We start from the raw sequence: 18295 nt of genomic DNA, 5'->3' as shown, positions 1-18295 counted from the left end.
TGATCATTCTTTTTGTCCTTTTGTTTTTCTTTCTTTTTCATTGTCTTTCCTTTTTTTTCATATTGTACCTTTTACTACTTTGTTGCATTTCTTATCTTTCCCCCCAAACTTATGCTTTTGCCATGTGCTAAGGAAAAATCGGGTGCCAAGAGAGGGTATTTTTAGAACGGGTAAAGGCTTGTATCGTGGTTCTTGAAAGAAAAAGGTCTATGGCTCAAAAGGGTTGACTAGGGATATTATCATTGGTAGGATTATGAAAGTGTTCAAGATATTACTTGGATCAATGAGAGCCTATAATCACATCTTAAGTCAAATTACACTTAGGATTTCGCCTACACAAACATTCAGGGAAAGTTTTAGACCAATGACTCGGGACTTGGACTTGCAATTCAAATTCTCACCACACAAGCTTTGGGGTTGCTAAAGAGACAAAGTCGGGGGCCCACAACAACCTTAGTTAAGATTTGAGCAACACAATGGTCCCGAAAAATCACTTGATGATTATCGGCCAACACAAGATCTCAAGGTCACAACTTTCACCATCCTATATACAACGATTTGTTTTTGACCATAGGATCAAAGGCAAATGTGTTAGGCCCAAGTGAAGCTTTGCTTGAGGCACCCTTACCAACTAACTACTAAAGTGAAAATAAAACAAACTCAAACCCTTAAGAAGGTTGTCATGCCATCCATCATCGAGAAGAGCCACCCGGTTCACAAAACTTCCACCTTTGGAAAGAATCGTGGCATTAAGAAAACCAAAGGCTTATTGCAAAAACTCAAAACAAGAAGCTACGAACATAAATAAGAAGCTATGAAAGGAAAAATGCGGAAAGTAAAATGAATATATACAAGAGGGTAAATAGTCAAATATACAATAGGGAGAATGAATATATACATAAGAACGTAACTTTATATACATGCCCAAAAGTAAAAAGTATGAAAAGTGTAATAAAATAATGAAGTTATATACATACCAAAGGTAAAAATGAAGCATAAGAAAAAATATTGTCATATATACAGTCATCCAAATAGGGATACCCCCTCAAATGAAAGCTAGCATTATCCTCAAAGCCAACTAACCAAAATAAGCACAAAATAAGAAAGAGAGGAAAAAGAAACTCCCTGTGGGCCCTCCGTCTGCTCGGGAACCTGTGACTGGCTCCCTGTGATCTGTGCCTCCATTGGGACCTGGGCCTGGACCTGGACTGAGTCTTGGGCCTGTACTGGAATCTGGGGCTGGCTGGAGGAACCTCCTTGCGGGTCCTCCAACTCTATGACAGCATCATCAGTATGAGGAATCACCCTCTTCCTCTTGAGTGGCCTCTCTGACTCCTGCTCTAGCTGGGCTGCTGGCGCCGGGTCATACAACAACAGATCCAGAGGCAAGTGATCCGCCTTCAACCTATCTATATCCACCCTTAGCTCCTTCACCGACTCCTTTGAAGCACTAGTCTTTCTCATTTTATTCGCCTCCCTAGCAAGCTCCTTTAAATCCTTTCCATGCAAATCAACAGCGTCCATAATCAATTTCTAGTTCTCTAGGAACTTATTCTAGTTGTCCAGAAACTCCTTAAGAGTGTCCTCCATAGGATGTGGGACCTGTGGAGGAGGAGGTGTTGCCTGGGCTACCACCGTAGTAGATAGTATAGATAGCTTAGAAGTTGTTGTCTGCATCCAGCTGTTGATACTGGCAAGGGTCTGGCTCAGGCGGTCGACAGTCAAGGGGTATGTAGTGAATGAGGGAATCTATGGAGCTGTAGAAGTAGAGGTCCTATGGCCATGTCTGTTATGGTGGGATGAGGCTGAGTAGGAGCCACTACTAATACTGGCTCTTCAGACTGGCTAGTTGAAGTAGTGGCTTTGCCCTTCGGGTCCTTAGGGTTGTCGCGACCCTTGGTGCTATACCATGAGAACGGTGCCTTTGCTTTCACTTTCACATCGAATCTCCGCTTCTCCGGATCTAAGTCCTCAAAATACATAGTCAGGAAGTTGGGGAAGGGATAGGATCTGTCACCTTTGTTCACCACCCGTGTAATTACCCGAGACATCACATTCCCGATATTAATCGGGTACCCCGCCATGATCGATGCCACCAATATAGCTCGGGGGATAGGAAGTGAGTTGTCATGAGTGGTGGGGTGTAGCCTGCTACACACAAATGTTTCTCACCCTTTAGCTTCAAAGTTTAATGTTCTCCTCAGAATCTTCACTCCCACAGTCAACCAATCTGGGGTGGTACCTGGGATTGCCAAGTACTCTTCCAACCAAGGACGAGCAGCCTCACCCAATGCCACCTTTAGCAAATACAATGACTCATCAACCTCCGGGAAGCACAAATAATCATTTAGTATTTTGCCATCAAATTTCACTTTTAAGTTTCGCACCTTAGTCGTCGTAGTGCCCTTTTTGATGTGGATAACATTGGTGTAGAACTCCTTGACTAGGTGCTCATTGACATCCTCCACATAGACTATGAAATAATCCCAGTCAGCTCTCTCTCTAAGCTACCTCAACTCATTGGGGTTGTGAGGTAAAAGGTCCCGGGTGATGAATTTACGCTCAGGTATTAGCATCCTCTCGAGCCACCACTCTCTGACTTGTATAGGCAACCTCACTCACAACCTATCCTGCCATGCCTCCTGATTTTTGGTCCTATCTACCCCTCCTACTTCTTTCCCTTCTTCTTCTACGGGACCCTCCCCGAATAGAGAAGTGGTAGGTGAAGTAGAATATTCATTGTCACTGCCTGCGGCTGAGCCCTTAGACGACTCAGAAGATATGTTCACTGATGCTTGGGCAGCGAGGGAGACCGGAGGTGTATCCCTCAATCCGTTCCTCTCCGGCCAGTCAGGAACATACTCTGGCACGGAGTCTGAGTTAGATGCCTCCCGGGAAGGTACATACTCACTCCCCGATTGGTCAATGGCTCTGTGAGCAACCTTTATGAGCCTCTTGGTGTTTTTGATATTTTGCCGGGCTTGCGGGGTCAATTTGATCATACTCTTTCCTATACGCTGGGAGGATTCACCTTTGCCTTGTTGTTTTCTACCACCACCTCGTGATTGAACCATTGTCTGCAAGCAACATTCAGTTGAGCCTTGTTAGTATCATCATAATCAGTGAAATTCAGAATTGCAGGGAAATTATTGCAGATAGTCAAAATTGCAGAACGCGGACCGTACAAAATGAAGTGTGGCAGCAAAGAAGCTACCGCGAACCACACAAAATCCAATGCGGTCCGCACTGAGGTGGGGTTCAGACTACCCACTCTCTGATTAAAGGCATCGCGTACCACACAAAATGTGTTGCGGTCCGCATTGAGGCACCGCGGACCGCACAAAATCCATTGCGGCCGCGGTCCTCAATTGTCAGCTTTCAGAACTTTTACCACCAAGGTCCGCACAAAATAGCTTTGCGGACCACACAGGAAAACCATGGACTGCACAAAATCCACCGCGATCCGCAGTGAGTGCCCAGCAGCAATACCAACCTAGGGTTCAAGTTTTTCACATTTTTAGTAAAATTTTAACCTATTAATGATTCCCTAGGTGTTGAATTAGTGTTTTAACTAATTAGTCATAATTAAAACAGGATTAAACTAACCTATGCTACAGAATTGAAAGAAATACGGGAAGAAAAGGAAGAAAAACTAAGAAAAATAAAAGTTCAAAGAAAATAACAAAATTAAACAAATAAGGAAGAATTTAAGTTACCAAAAGTAAGATGCAATGTTGATTACGAGATTTAGCAGTTGAATTTGTGCAAGAATGAGTGATGAACAGTAATTTTCTAAGCTTTTTAGAGCAAAAGGTCGAAAAGCTTAAATTGAGGGCCTCAGGTCCTATTTATAGAAAAAGGACCTGGGGCCCATCTCACCTACCCACCGCGGACCGCACAAAATGGCATCGCGGTCCGTGGTACTTAGAAACATGAAGCACTGGGAGGATGGCCACTGCGGCCCGCAAGAAATGCAATACGGCCGCAGTGGTCCACCGCGGACCGCACAAAATGCAATGCGGCTGCGGTGGAAACTTTAGAGACTCCTCACTTTTGACAAATCAACTATGTGGTCCGCATTGAATTCTTGCCCCCACACAAAGGCCTTTGCGGCCGCACAAAATGAAGTGTGGTCTGCATTGCAAACTTTAGAGAGTGATGATTTTTCAACTTGGTCCTGCACTGCATCTAAACAATCCTACAATATCTCACAACCAGTCAGTCCAAAAATAAATCCTACATCACAAAGAGAATCAAAGAAAAACAAATAAAAATACACATGGGTTGCCTCCCAAGAAGCCCCTGATTTAACATCACGACACGACGCAGGTTACCATCAAATCACTTTAGGTGAAGAAGTGCCACTACGTGGCTGTCATCAATCTTGCCCAGGTAGTGCTTGACCTTGTTCCCATTAACTCTGAAAACCTCCCCATTTTTGTTCTTCAAGTCAAGTGCACCAAAAGGGGACACAAACACCACATCAAAAGGTCCACTCCATTTTGACTTAAGCTTTCCCAGAAACAGACATAACCGAGAGTTGAACAAGAGAACCAAATCACCCACTTTGAACTCTTTGCCATGAGCATATTTATCATGAAGGTACTTCATCTTGTCCTTGTACAAGGACGCACTGGAGTAGGCATGGAATCGAAATTCATCAAGTTCATTAAGCTGCTCGACACGAAGATTTGCTGCCATATCCCATTCAAGATTCAGCTTCCTTAAAGCCCACATGGACTTGTGCTCTAACTCAACCGGTAGATGACAAGCTTTACCAAACATCAACCGATACGGAGACATACCAATCGGAGTTTTATAAGCGGTCCTATAAGCCCATAGAGCATCATCCAACTTCTTTGACCAATCGGTCATATTTGCATTGACCATCTTTGACAATATACTCTTGATTTCCCTGTTTGAGACTTCAACTTGGCCACTCTCTTAAGGATGATAAGGAGTAGAAACTTTGTGATTGACACCATAATTTGCAAGCAAGTTGTCAAAAGCTCTATTACAAAAATGAGATCCCTCATCACTTATGATTGCACGAGGAGTGTCAAACCTTGTAAAAATGCTCTTCTTGAGAACGCAACAACACTCCGGGCTTCATTGTTAGGTAAAGCCACGACTTCAACCCACTTTGAAACATAGTCAACCATCACAAGAATGTATGTGTTCCCACGCGAGCTAACAAACAAGCCCATAAAATCAATGCCCCATACATAAAAAATATCAACTTCAAGGATGGTATTGAGAGGCATCTCATCTTTCTTCGAAATTCCACCCACTCTTTGACATTTGTCACACCTCTTCACAAGTTCACTTGCATCTTTGTTCAAAGTTCGCCAGTAAATCCCACAACTAAGAACTTTGGAAGTCGTCATCGCCCCGCCATGATAGCCACCATAGGGAGAGGAATGACAAGCCTCCAAGATACTCGATTGCTCCTCCTCCGTGACACACCTTTGGATCACACCATTCGTGCAAATCTTGAACAAGTATGGCTCATCCCAATAGAAATCCAAACTCTCCCGTTTGAGTTTCTTCCGTTGGTTAGAAGAGAGCTCACACGGGATTATACCAGTCACAAGGAAATTAGCAATGTCCGCAAACCATGGCATACCATTCATCGACACCGAAAGGAGTTGTTCATCGGGAAATGAATCATTGAACTCTAGGCCATTACGAGGCCTCCCCTCCTCCTCTAAGTGGGACAAGTGGTCCGCCACTTAGTTTTCACTACCCTTCCGGTCCACAATCTCCAAATCAGACTCTTGAAGTAACAAGACCCATCACATCAGTCTAGCTTTGGAATCCTTCTTAGTCATTAAGTACCGCGAGTGCGGCATGATCGGTATGGACTATGACCTTGGAACCTATAAGATACGGCCGAAATTTCTCCATTGCGAACATAATAGCTAAACCGCAAAACTGCTCGCACAGTACACTGGATCATTCATTGAGCATCATTTTATTGTCTTGCTCGCATAGTACACCAGATGAAATATTTTATTAACTCTTTGACCCAAAACTGCCCCAACCGCAACATCGCTCGCATCACACATGAGCTCAAAAGGCAAGATCCAATTGGGTGCGGTGATAATTGGAGTGGTGGTAAACTTGTGCTTGAGAAGTTCAAAAGCTTGCATACATCTCTCATCGAACACGGACTTGGCATTTTTTTCCAATTACTTGCATAAGGGATTCACTACCTTTGAAAAGTCTTTGATAAATCTCCGGTAAAACCCTGCATGCCCAAGAAAACTTCTAACTCCCTTAACAGAGGTAGGGGAGGGAGCTTTGAAATCACATCGATTTTTGCTTTGTCCACCTCTATACCATGCTTTGAAATTTTATGCCCAAAAACTATGCCCTCTTCCACCATGAAGTGGCATTTCTCCTAATTAAGAACAAGATTGATTTCTTCACACCGGGACAACATTCTATCAAGATTTTTCAAACATTCCTCAAATGAATCACCCAAAACACTAAAGTCATCCATGAACACCTCCAAAATATCTTCCACCATATTAGTGAAAATGGCCATCATTCACTGCTGGAACATAGCCGGTGCATTACACAACCCAAAAGGCATCCGAGAAAAGGCAAAGGTGTCATATGGACACGTGATATGGTCTTCTCCTAATCTTCCGAAGCAATCAAGATTTGGTTGTATCCAGAATACCCATCCAAGAAAGAGTAGAAGGAACGCCCAGCAAGTTGATCTAACATATGATCAAGAAAAGGCAATGGAAAGTGATCATTGCGGGTCACTTTATTCAACTTGCAGTAATCCATGCATACCCTCCACCCGGTGACAGTCCTGGTAGGAATCAACTAATTTTGTAAATTTGCAACTATGGTCATCTCACCCTTTTTCGGTACACATTGCACTGACGAAGTCCAAGAGCTATCAGAGATGGGGTACACAACCTCGACATCCAACCATTTGATCACCTCCTTTTTCACGACCTTTTGCATTGCCTCGCTCAACATCCTTTGATGTTCCAAGGAGGGCTTTGCATCATCTTCAAGAATAATCTTGTACATACATAATGCAGGGCTTATCCCCCAAATATCAGGTAAGTTCCATCCAATTGCCTTCTTCCGCTTTTGAAGCACCGCCAATGTGGCATCAACATGCATGTTAGTAAGACAAAAGGAAAGAATAATTGGCAAAGTTGAACTAGGGCCTAAGAACTTATACCTGAGGTGTGGAGGAAACGACTTCAACTCTAACATTGAAGGTTCCTCGATTGAAGGTTTTGTTGGTGGAGTTTTCCTATTCTCAAGATCCAAAAAGAGTTTCCTAGGTGCATAAGAGTTAGAGCCCATTCCATGCAAAGCATTCACACACTCCACTCGAACTTCATCTTTATTGACATCAAGATTCAACAATATGGCCTCTAGAGGGTCTTCCACATTGATCATTACACTAGTATTATCAACTATCACTGCCGTGACAAGGTCCACAAAAGAGCATACCTCAGAACTGTTAGGTTGCTTCATTGACTTGCACACATGAAAGACCACTTACTCATCACCCACTCGGAAGGTGAGTTCCCCTGATTCCACATCAACTAAGGCCTTCCCAGTAGCAAGGAAAAGTCTCCCCAATATGATTGGAACTTCATAATCTACATCACAATCCAAGATCATAAAATCAGCTGGCAAGATAAATTTGTCCACCCGGACAAGGACATCATCAATAATACACAATGGTCTCTTCATCGTTCTATCCACCATTTGCAATCTCATGGAAGTTAGCCTCGATTGCCCAATACCCAAAGTCTTAAAATCTGAGTAAGGCATCAAGTTGATACTTGCCCCCACTTCGCGAGTCTTTGAGGATAAGGTGGAGGTAGACTCGGCAAAAGAGCCTTGGCTTTAGGCACAACCGGCTCCGGCATGTCTATTACGTGTTCCCTAGACGGGTTCACATCATTTTGAGTCTCCACCTAGGCATCTTGAATAGCAATACTCACTTCTTCATTCACATTCTCATCAATCATATTTTCAACTACCAAAGGAACTTTATCTTCCTGCAACTCAACTTCATCACTCAAAATTTGCTTTTGTTTAGAGGCATTCACATCACCGCCTCATCCACTCCTTGTAGTTACCGCCATAACATGATTGTTCCCACCCTTCGGGTTAACTACCGTATCACTTGGTAGAGACTCGTAGGGCGAGTATTCAAGGACTATGAGATTTGGGAAGACAACTGAGCATCAGAGTCTGCATTCTTTTTCATCATCTGTTCAAACATTATTTCAATTCTCCCCATATCATTGTTGGAAGAACTAGGACCTTGGGATGGAAATGGCGGTGGATTGTTTGGTTGTTGATACATTGGAGGCCTTTGAAAGCCTTGCCCCCGGTTTGCTTGATTGTCATTGTTCCAACCACCCCGATTGTTGTTACTACCCCAGTTGTTGTTGTTGTCATTCCAATTACCCTGATTGTTCTGATTATATTTTTGATTGACCCAATTAGAATTTTGGTTGTTGTTCCCCATATTATTGTTCCCTTGTTGTTGTTGATTGCCCCAGTTGCCTTGGGGTCTCCATTGTTGTTGGTTGGAAGAATCGCCCCTTTGGCCTTGATAGTTGTTCACGTATTGCACCTCTTCATTCTGCCCATCATAACCATCATCTTGGAATCCACCACAATCATTGTCATATTGATCCGAACTCCTTTGGTTCGGTTGACCTCTTTGTCTTGTTTTGTTCACTAGCATGTTGACACCCTCCATGGCATTCACTTGGCGCGGATTTTGAATCTGTAGTAATTGTGCCTTTGCTAGCTGGTTCATTGTAGTTGTCAGCTCTGTTATAGCTTGACCATGATCATGTAGCTTTTTGTGGAAGTGAGTGACCGTGTGGTCACCCTGGGGCACATTGGCTCTACTTTGCCAAGCGGAGGACGTGTCAGCTATCTCGTCAAGAATTTCACAAGCCTCATCATAAAATAGCTTCATGAAGTTGCCCCCAGCAAGTTGGTTCACTATGCACTGATTTGTTGTGTTAATGCCACGGTAGAAAGTTTGTTGGATCATCGCCTTAGTCATATAATTGTTGGGGCATTCCTTTAACATGGTTCTATATCGCTCCCAAATATCATGTAATGGTTCGATGGGCTCCTGCTTGAAAGCTAAGATCTAATCTCTCAATGTTGTCATGTGACCCGATGAGAAAAACTTTGCAATGAACTTATCTGCCAACTCGTCCAAAGTAGTGATAGAATGGTTGGGAAGTCACTCAAGCCAATCTAGTACCTTCCCTCTAAGTGAGAAAGGGAATTGTCTCAATTGAAGTGCATCCTCAGATACATTAGTTTTCTTGCTCCCCCAACAGGTATCCACAAAACCCTTGAGATATTTGTAAGCATTCTGATTAGCGGCGCCCGTGAAATACCCGCGCTGATCCAGCAATGTCAGCATTATATTGGAAATTTGAAAATTGTCGCCCAGATCCGTTGTGGGACAATTGCACTTGTATAGCCTTGGTTTGGAAGCACTTGAGGAGCCACTCTTGGAGGTGGCGGGGGAGGGTCTGGAATATTATCATTGGCCTGGTAGCCTCTCCTTTGTCCTTGAGGAACAATAGGGACCTCATCATCAATGTTGTCATCTACCTCCTCCCCTGGCGTAAGATCTCCAAGAGGTACGTTGTTTGCTTCCATTTAGTACCTGAAGTTGTGACACACACAAACTAGTAACACAAAAGGAAAGAAGAACAATACACAAAACTATTTATATAGATAGCCAAAACCGTTAGCTCCCCGGCAACAGCGCCAAAAAGTGATCGAGGCCAACCCTGCAATACTACAAGGTAGCGAGAGTGGTCGAAGCAGCTTTTACCCGAAAAGGTCGGGATCGATTTCCACAGGGAGCTAGAAATGGGAATTGAGTTTCTATCTAAATTACAGATGCGTAATTGCTCCTAATTGCACTTCTAATCATAATTTGTCTTTTGATTACTTCTAATTTGATGCTAACACAATGCTAAATTAAGCTAAGAGTGAATTACTTAAAGGTTGACTAAATAGTTAAGAAGGCACTAGGGAAGTGACTTTCTCCTAGGTGGATACTTGACGGGTTCTCGAGTCTAAGGCTAGGTTGTCATGTTTGAAGATTATGATATAACCAATGCACAATACTTCTCACTCTATACCTCTCGGTAGTTTGAGTGATTTTGCCCTAATTGACTTTCTCAAGACCAATTGGGTATGAAAATTTGTACAATCAATTTAGGTTCAAGTCGGGTATTACTATCTCTAGGTTTAAATCTTTAATTAGGGCTATCAATCTCTTGAATACACCCTAATTCCTTGTTGGACTAATTTTCCTAGACGCAAGCTCTCTTTCTCAAGAAGAGCCCAAGTCAAATAGGCACAAATTAGTGTTTGCAACAACTAATTCAACATGAAAAACACTAATTAGTCCAAATATTAAACACCCATAGACATTCAATCCTTAAAACACAAGACCCATCGAATACCCACACTAGGGTTGAGCCATAATCCTAGCTAATGGGTCTAGCTACTCATGATAATAGAAGAAAACTGATAAATAGATGAAGATAAACCCCATAATATTTAATTACAAGCTAATACTTGAAGATTCAATGATAAAAGTACTCTAAAATTACTCAAAAAGGTTAAGAAACATTGTTCACGAGCGCAACCCAACGTTACAATACAACTAATGACCTAAGAATGGAAAAAGAAACTATTTATACTAGGCCAAATTTTCTGGACAAAAATACCCCTGCGGGGGTAGTGCGGACCGTACAAAATCGAGTGTGGCCTCATTGAGGCTTCTTGGCTTAAGACTCTGCTCTCTGAACATGGCCACCGCGGGCCGCACAAAATGCACCGCAGCCGCGATGGCTTCTGTTGCGGTCCGAACAAAAAGGACCGTGGACCATATTGGCAATGATTCCACAAATTGGCAATTCTATGAACTCCAGCTTTGCGGACCGCACAATATCGAGTGTGGCCGCGATGAAGCCAATGTGGTCTGCACAAACTGCTTTGCGGCTGCATTGCTTAAGTGTCTGAAATGAGCACCTCTCTGAACTTCCTCACTGCGGACAGCACAGAATGGAGTGCGGCTGCATTAGACCTGTTGCACTGTGCTTGGACTTGTTCTTGGTACTTGTGCATGTTTCACTTCTTTTTGAGCTGGTTTTGATGAATTGTCACCTTGTTGACCAAACCCTGCAATCAAGTACAACATGTAAGCCTTTGGGACTATTTTGTACATATTTCTTATCAAAACTCAAGTAAGAAGGAGTGTAAAATGCATCATAATCCCTAGTTATTATACCTCGGTTGTGGTTCTTGTTATATACGATGTGGTACCTCGTTTGTGATTCTTGTTGTTTATCCCATGTTGTTTAGAGTTATTGGTGAAAGACTTCTTGTTGCTTTTTGTTCTTCCTTATCTTTCAGTTTGGATCCCTATATGACTATGGTGGTTCTAGTTAAATGTTTCCTTTATGTTATCTCTATGCTTAAAATTTCGACATTAGTACGTTATTAACTTTTTTTCATATCAGTTGCTTCTCCATATTGTATTACTTCTCGTTATTATGTTATCATTCTGCTTATTATGTCCTAGTAGGTGTCTTGACCTGATCTCATCAATACTCTACCGACGTTAGGCTTGATACTTACTGGATACCATTGTGGTGTACTCATACTATACTTCTGCACATCTTTTGTGCAGATCCAGGTACATCTGCTCGTGCTGGACATTAGTGTTGATTGTACCTATTTGCCGGAGACTTCAAGGTATACTTACTCGGCATCTATAGGCCTCGGAGTCACCTTTCGTTTTCCTTATAGTATTGTCGTTTCCTTTATTAGACAGTGTTGTAGTAGGTGTTTTGGAATATTCTGTAAAAGCTTATGACTCTGTCTCACCGAGTTTTGGGAGCATTATAGTTGTATTTCAGTTATCGAGATATTTACGATAATTGTTAGTTTATGTCATGTTTTAACCTTTATTTCAGTCAATATCTCTCATTTGTTAGGCTTACCTAGTCTTAGAGATTAGATGTCATCACGACATCCTAAGGAGGGAAAATTATGGTTGTGACAACAAAGTGAGTCTATTTTTTAAAATATTTTACTTTTCACTTTTTTTTACAAAATCGACAAACTTCGATCGGCTTGTTTGGTGCAAAAATGCGGAAAATTTTTTTGGCATACCACAAAATTTATTTTTTAAGAAACCGACCAACTTTGGTCGGTTTTTCATGTAAAATAAATTAAAAGTAATATTAAAAAAATCGACTGAAATCGATCGGTTATTAGTCGGTCGTTTTATAAAACCAACCGACTTCGGTCGGTAATTTATATTTTTAATAAAATCGACCAAAATGAGTTGATTATTTTCACGCTAAAAGACAATTAAAGAGTACAAATAAAATAAAAGTCTTAAACCAAAATGTACCAATAGTTTGGTGGTGGTATAATATCCTGCCCACAATACAGAACCCGGTTCGATTCCTAGACGGTGTATTTTTTAATTGTATAATTAAAAATACCGAATGACTTCAGTTGGAAAATACCGACCGACTTCGGTTGATTTTTTTTTTGATCGATTTTTCCAATTTTCCAACCGATTTCGGTCAGTATTTCTGGACGGTTTTAGGCTATTTTGTAGTAGTGTTAGCAGTATCAACTCCTAATTAAGCTTCCTCATTTTAGGTTCTTTTCGAGTTTAATTGTTAAATTGTTTCCTGGTTGTCTCCCCAAATGAGATATATGTACAAGTGTTAAGAAAATTTGGATCTTACATCTAACTCAATTCCAAAGGTTAACCATATGAGATAAGAATTGCCTAATTATCATATAAGGAGATAATATATGATCGTGAGCTTTCTCAATTGATGCATGTGAGCACTTGTTTAAAGCTTAGTAACATGAACAATATAAGATAAGAGTCCAATATTTGTAAATCAAGAATAGAGATTGATCTAATTTATTCCGATACTATGTTGAAAAGAAAATGAGCATCCAGCCTACTTAATCTGAAAGCTAGCTCACAAAGCGAAGATTACAGTTAGATCATTTAAGAAGACAAACAATTTATTTTTTCAACCAATGTCAAAAATTATAACAGTTTTTCCACCTATTATTCTCCGATCTCCAACTGATCCTATGGAGAAATTTAATTTCTTGTATGATTTGAGGAATAAGCTATACTTATAGGTACAACTCATAGTTCAGTTTCTAATATTTTCTAGGAAAGAGTAACTATGTACACAGTATCAATGTTGAAATGTAAAAGGAAAGAATATGGGAAATAAAAGCTCTAAATGAACACAAACGTGCCAAGAGCAAAATAAAAGCTTATATTTCTTCAATGGGCGAATTCACCAACTTTTTACTGCTATTGGAAAATCTATACAGTATAGTCGCTCTCAAAAATATAATATGAATGACCCGACCGGTGTGATGACCCAAAAGGTCATCTTGTGTTTTACAACTCAATTCTGCGCTTTTAAGACTTAAAATCTCATTTTTTACCCTCCTTGATTTGCATGCGCAGTCCGGACATATTTCCGGAAAGTTTTATGTTAAAAGTTGATAAAAATAAGAAACATTGCCTAAAAACTTCATTTGAGTTGACTTCGGTCAATATTTTTGGTAAATGGACCCGAATTTGTGATTTGAAGGTCCTAGTGGGTCCTTATCATTATTTGGGATTGGGAAATCGAAAATGAAACTCCCTAACCTGAGATATCGGACTTTGTTGAAATTTGAAACCTAAAGGCTCAATGAAATGGAAGTGTTTGACCAAGGTTTGACTTTTTGGATATCGGGTCCGTATTTTGGTTTCAAAACCTGGTATAGGTCCAATACCTTATTTATGACTTGTCTGTGAAATTTGGTGAGAAACAGAGTTGGTTTGACGTGATTCGGACGTCCGGTTGTGAAAATAGAAATTTTAAAGTGTTCTTGAGAATTACATTTGATTTGGTGCTAAATTCGTAGTTCTAGGTGTTATTTTAGCGATTTGTTCATGCGAGCAAGTTCGTATGATGTTTTAACACTTATGTGCATGTTTGGTTTGGAGCTCCGAGAGCTCGGGTGAGTTCCGAATAGGCTACGGAGTGAAAATAGGACTTAGTGGGCTAACCCGGTACTCCAAGATGATTTGGTCCGTCTAGTGGGCCTCATGGAGAGTGTGGCCTAGACCGGCACACTTCTTGTAGCACCAACAGTCTCTTAGGCTGGGGGAGGAGCACAAACTCTCGCTACTCACACTCCAGAGCAGATGGCTCCTCAGTTTCAGACTCCAGCAGCTTAGCCCGTTGGGGTAGTTCAGCCGGGTGTTGTGGCATAGACCGGTGATGAATCTGCTATGTCTTCTGAGGCTTTGTGGAGATTGGATAGGTTTACCAAGCTTTTCCCAGTTCACTTCAGCGGTGCATCATCAAAGGATCCCCAGGACTATTTGGACAGGTGTCATGAGGTGCTACGGAATATGGGGATAATGGAGACCAATGGGGTTGACTTTTCTGCATTTCATTTGTAGGGTTCCGCCAAGAAATGGTGGAGGGATTATATGTTGCCCAGACCAGCTGGGTCGTTTGCTCTAACTTGGAACTAATTCTCTCAGCTATTTCTTGAGAAGTTCCTTCCGATCACTCAGAGAGAGGACTATCGTAGGCAGTTCAAGCAACTGTAGCAGGGTTCTATGGTTGTCACTCAGTACGAGACTCAATTTGTGGATTTGGCCTGCCATGCTATTCTTCTACTTCCTACCGATAGAGGGTGGGGAGGCTTATTGAGGGACTTGCTCAGCCTATCAGATTGCAGATGGCTAAGGAGTCTGGGAGTGAGATTTCTTTTCAGGCAGCTGCCAATGTTGCCAGGCGATTTGAAATGGTTCTAGTTCAGAGGAGTGGTCAGGGATCTGACAAGAGACCTCATCATTCAGGTGGTTTTAGTTGTACCTCGTCTGGAGGCAAGGTTAATTTTGGTAGGGGCCATCCTCCCGGTTATATAATTCAGTGCTTCAGACATCCCACAGTGCTTCAGGGAGTCATAGTCATTATGTGCCTCATTCTGGGCAGCCAGCCTACAGTGCACCGCAAGCTCCTATCAGTGCACCTCATATTCTGTCACAACCCGATTTTTCCACCGTCGGGATTGTGATGGCACCTAACATTGTACTCGCTAGGCAAGCAAATGTTTCAGAATATCTTACCTTTTTCCTTTATCTTTCAAATATTTAAGACTTAACAAAATAAACCAACGGAAATAAGTGCGGGAGAAAATAGTTTAAAAGCTTAACTTTATGCAATAACGAAAACCGAAATAAAATCCACCCAGAACTAGTGTCACAACTCACGAACTATCTACGAATACTACAAATAATGGTCTGAACGAAATGTTTACATCTATCTCGAAAGTAGATAAAACAGAAATGAAATAGGATAGAAGGGGACGCCAGGGCCTGCGAACGCCTGCAGGACTACCTTGGGTCTCCAAAATGCAACAAGAGCAACCAACCTCTCAATCAGCCACTAGCTCCAAAATTTGCACAAGAAGTGCAGAGTGCAGTATCAGTACAACCGACCCCATGTACTTGTAAGTGTCGAGCCTAACCTCGACGAAGTTGTCACACCCTGAACCTAGGCCTGGACGTAACACGACACTCGGTGCCTGACTACATGTGACCGAGCGAACCAACTGGCTAGCTGAATCAACATGTGATATCATAACATACTAAATGCGGAACATAAACTAACATATGTTGATATACTGGAAGTCTGAATGATACAAATCAAAGTACGGAAATACTAATAAAAGTCTGAAACATGTCTGTAGCTAACATTGCTTAACACAAAAAGCTTGTGACTCTCTCTAATTGATACTCTAGTCTATGAAGCCTCTAATTTGTACTGAAAACACTGACTGTCTGAAAATGCTGAAGACTGTAGTAATGATAATGCCCCAAAAGAACTAGGGATCACCAAATAGCTGGTACGAGAATCCTAGCGCTCTGAATCATGAACCTGTAAAATCATTACCTGCATTGTGAGATGTAGGCCCCGGGCAAAAGGGACGTCAGTACATTTGAATTGTACTGGTATGTAAAGCAGCTGAAAGAAAGAATTATAAATGCTGAAACTGAAACTAAGCTGATAACTGATAATTGATAATTGATAACAGAATTGTAACTATTGAAACTGAAACTGAAATGATAACTGATAGCTGATAATTAAACTAATAACTGATAACTGGTAACTAAACTGATAACTGGCACCTGAAATGATAAAGGAAGTAAGGATATGAATACTCCCGCTTCTGAATGATGAACAACTTATTTATCTGAATAAGCTACGGCCTCGGGCCCAATATATATGTGCACAAGGTACGACCTCAGGCCCAAGTATACGTATAAATAACTACGACCTCAGGCCCAAAAATGCATAAAGCATAAACTACGGCCTCAGGCCCAAACATGTATAAAGCATAAACTACGGCCTCAGGCCCAAGTATGCATAAAGCATATAAACTACGACCTCAGGCCCAAATACAAGTGTTCAACATTCAGAAATTTAAAATCAGAAACTGAGAATCATACTGCAATACATGATAGTGAAATACTGAATCACATTAAGTTACATGATACTGGAATACAGGATCATACTGGGTTACATAATACTGGAATACTGAATGGGACTAGACTAAGACACGTGTTCTTGAACTGATTATGAATACGCACTGAGCTCACAACGTTCAGAATGAAAGTCATGAGCGAGTTATGAAGCTAGGGAATAGAAGTTCTACAACTATTTAAGGAACTAGGCTTAACTATATTTTTGAGGCAGTTAGTAACGTCATAAAAGAAACGTAGTGTAGGGAGAATCATTAACATTCCCAAATATAGAGAGTTAGCCTACATACCTTAACTTCCTGCTCTTGAGCGTAATACAACATTTGCCAACCCTTTCAACTTTAATCTATATCAATACAAGTCAAAGAGATTCCATATTAGCAATAATTCTCATGTTTTGGTCACTTAAGCATTTTCTCAAACACTTGGTGACATAAAGCTTCATAGTCCTTATCAATGGTATCTCTACACCCAATAACCCATTCTCTTGCTCCTAGATAAATTCTAATGTCTCAAATGGTTATAATCAACATCATTCTTTAACCCATAAGGTAAACAACATCCTTAATCAATAATCAACAACCAACAACCCAAACCTATAATTGTTCATGCTTTTCTATCAAACCCATCAACTCATATCTCATGAACTTGTAGTCTACAATCATTAATCCAACGCTATACTCAATTAGAGGGTGAAGATATTACCTTTTTGAAGTTCAATCCTCTTGAATTCGAGTTCTAGGGTTCCTTCTCCCAACAACGATATCCCAATAAAATATCTAATGATATTGAGGGTTTACCCATATTAATAAGATGTTGTGAAATTGAAATTAACTTAGAATCACCATTAGAACTTACCTTGGGTGGTGGAAGGACACTTAAGGAGTTAGGTTTTTGAGAGTTCCCCTTTCTAGAGCAAGTTTTTATGTTTTGGGGTTGTAGGTATGAAATATTGCTTTAAAATGGCCCCCCACAAGCATGCCCGTGCACCTGGAGACCTGCCTGCGCTACTGGCCATGCAAAACGGCAGTAACACTACCTCAAAATTAGCGCGGTCGTGCTATGGGCACGCTACCGGGCGCGCATATCGCATACTCTTCTGTAAAATGCATATACATTTTGTACAGAGATCCCTTTAAGCTCCATTATAGATTATCGGCAGTTGAAAAAAGTCACCATCAAGAACAAGTATCCATTGCCGAGGATTGATGATTTATTTGATCAGCTTCAGGGTGCCAAAGTATTTTTGAAGATTGATTTGAGATCTGGCTACCATCAGTTGAGTATTAGGGCATTCGATATCCCTAAGACAACTTTTCGGACTAGATATGGGCATTATGAGTTCCTAGTGATGTCACTTGGGTTGACAAATGCTCAAGCAGCATTTATGGATTTGATGAACCGAGTGTTCAAGCCTTACCTGGATTCCTTTGTGATCATTTTCATTGATGATATCCTGATCTACTCTCGCAGCTGAGAGGAGCATGAGCAACATCTTCGAGTCGTTCTCCAGACTCTGAGAGACAACCAATTATATGCTAAGTTTTCGAAATACGAGTTTTGATTAAGTTCAGTTGCATTCTTGGGTCATGTTGTATCAACAGAGGGTATTTAGGTGGATCCTAAGAAGATTGAGGCAATCAAGGA

Source organism: Nicotiana tabacum, chromosome 8 (assembly GCF_000715075.1).
Source record: "Nicotiana tabacum cultivar K326 chromosome 8, ASM71507v2, whole genome shotgun sequence".
NCBI classification, from domain to species: Eukaryota; Viridiplantae; Streptophyta; class Magnoliopsida; order Solanales; family Solanaceae; genus Nicotiana; species Nicotiana tabacum.
The sequence above is the reverse complement of the archived record's forward strand: the minus strand, read 5'-3'. Positions refer to the sequence as shown.